The sequence below is a fragment of the Orycteropus afer genome, unplaced genomic scaffold (genome assembly GCF_000298275.1).
Source record: "Orycteropus afer afer isolate SDZICR_OR568_19922 unplaced genomic scaffold, OryAfe1.0 scaffold00651, whole genome shotgun sequence".
NCBI lineage: Eukaryota > Metazoa > Chordata > Mammalia > Tubulidentata > Orycteropodidae > Orycteropus > Orycteropus afer.
In genome coordinates this window covers 874,299-876,698 of record NW_006922238.1, presented here as the reverse complement: position 1 = coordinate 876,698, position 2,400 = coordinate 874,299, and positions in this window count along the sequence as shown.

The following is a 2,400-nucleotide window of genomic DNA, read 5'->3' as shown; positions in this document are numbered from 1 at the left end:
AAAAAAAAAAAAAAAAGACAGGAAAGGAAGAAAAGACCAAAATGAATGTAAGAAGAGACTCTGAAACTTGCCCTCAAAAGGACGGTAGTAGCTAAAATGGGTGGAAGGATCTACAGGATAAAAGAGCTGAAAAAAAGATTTCAAAGAGCAGCTCAAAGAATACAAAGTCAATTATTATAATGAAATTTGTGAAGACCTGGAATTTGAAAACCAAAAGGAGAAAACATGCTTGGGATTTCTCAAGCTGAAAGAATTGAGGAAAACACTTAAGCCTCAAATTGCAATATTGAAGGATTCCATGGTTAATATGTTCAGTGATGCAAGAAACATCAAAAGACAATGGGTGGAATACCCAGTCACTATACTAAAACAGTTGGTAGATACTCATCCATTCCAGGAGTTGGCATATGATCAAGAGCCAATGGTATTGAAGGAGGAAGTAGAAGCTGCACTGCAGGAATTGGTGAATAACAAGGCTCCAGGAATTGAAGAAATATCCACTGAGATGTTTCAACCAATAGATGCCGCACTGGAGGCACTCACTCAGCTATGCCAAGAGATTTGGAAAAGAGCTACTGGTCACCTGACTAGAAGAGATCTATATTTGTATCTATTCCAAAGAAAAGTGATCCCACAGAATGTGGAAATTATTGAACAATATCATTAACATCACACACAAGTAAAATCTTGCTGAAGATAATTCAAAAATGATCTCAGCAGTATATTGACAGAGAACTTCCTAAAACACAACCTAGATACAGAAGAGAATGTAGAAAGAGAGATATCATTGCTGATGTCAGATGGATCTTGGCTGAAAGCAAAGAATACCAGAAAGAGGTTTACTTGTGTTTTATGGGCTATGAAAAAGCTTTCAATTATGTGGATCATAAAGAATTATGAATAACATTAAAAAGAAAGGGAACGCCAGAACACTTAATTGCAGTTATAAGGAACCTGTACATAGAGCAAGAGGCTGTCATTTGAACAGAACAAGGAGATACTTCATTGTTTAAAATTAGGAAAAGAGTGCATCAGGATTGTATCTTTTACCATACTCATTCAATCTATATGCTGAGCAAATAATTCAAGAAGCTGGACTATATGAAGAAGAATGTGGCATCAAGATTGGAGGAAGATTCATTAACAACCTGCAATACTCAGATGACACAACCTTGCTTGCTGAAAATAGGAAGACTTGAAGCACTTACTGATGAAGATAAAAGACTACAATCTTCAACACGGATTACATCTCAACATAAAGAAAAATAAAATCCTCACAACTAGACCAATGAACAATATCACGATAAATGGAGAAAAGATTGAAGTTGTTAAAGATTTCATATTCCTTGGTTCCACAATCACCACCCATGGAAGCAGCAATCAAGACATCAGATGATGTATTGCAGTGGGCAAATCTGCTGCAAAAGACCTCTAAATTTCTGAAGAGCAAAGATATCTTGTTAAAGACTAAGGTGTGCCTAACCCAAGCCATGGTGTTTTCAATCACCTCATATGCATGTGAGAGCTGACAATGAATAAGGAAGATTGAAGTTGATGCTTTTGAGATGTAGTGTTGGCTGAGAATACTGAAAATACCAAGTACTGCCAAAAGAACTAACAGATTGGTCCTGGAACAAGTGAAGCTAGAATGTTCCTTAGAAGTGAGAATGGCCAGACTTCATCTTACCTTCTTTGGTCATGTTTTCAGAAGGGAACATTCCCTGAAAAAGGTTATCATGCTTGGTAGTAGAGTGGAGGGTCAACAACAAAGAGGAAAGCCCCCAACCACAGTGGCTACAACACTGGGCTCAGGTATAGCAAGGATTGTGAGGCTCTCAAAGGATCGGGTATTTTCAGTTGTTTTGTTGTGCATGATGTCTCCATGAGTCACAGCCAACTCAATTGCACCTACCAACAACAACATTCTTTATCACATAATCCAGCTTCTTGGATTGTTTGCTTAGTATACAAATTTAAAAATTTTGGTTAAAGAATACAACACTGACGGACATATTTCCTGATTATAAGCCATGCTGTATCTTCTTACTCTGTTTGAATGCCTGCCACTTGGTCTATGCACAGATTCAGCATGAACACAATTAAGTGTTTGTAATCCCCATTGTAATGTAGCCATAATTTGTTATAATCCACATATAATCCAATATTATCCATAATTTGTTATGATTCACAAATAATTCCTTTGCATAGTCAATAAAACACAGGTAAACATCTTTCTGACATTATTTTATTTAGATCCATATGCCAGCAGCAGTGATATTCCTCATTATATGTTCTCTTCTGCATGTTTCTTGAATTTCTGTCAGTTCTCTGTTGATTGCACTGCTGCAAGCATTTTTTAATTATCTTCAGCATAATTTCATTTGCACATAATATAATTTC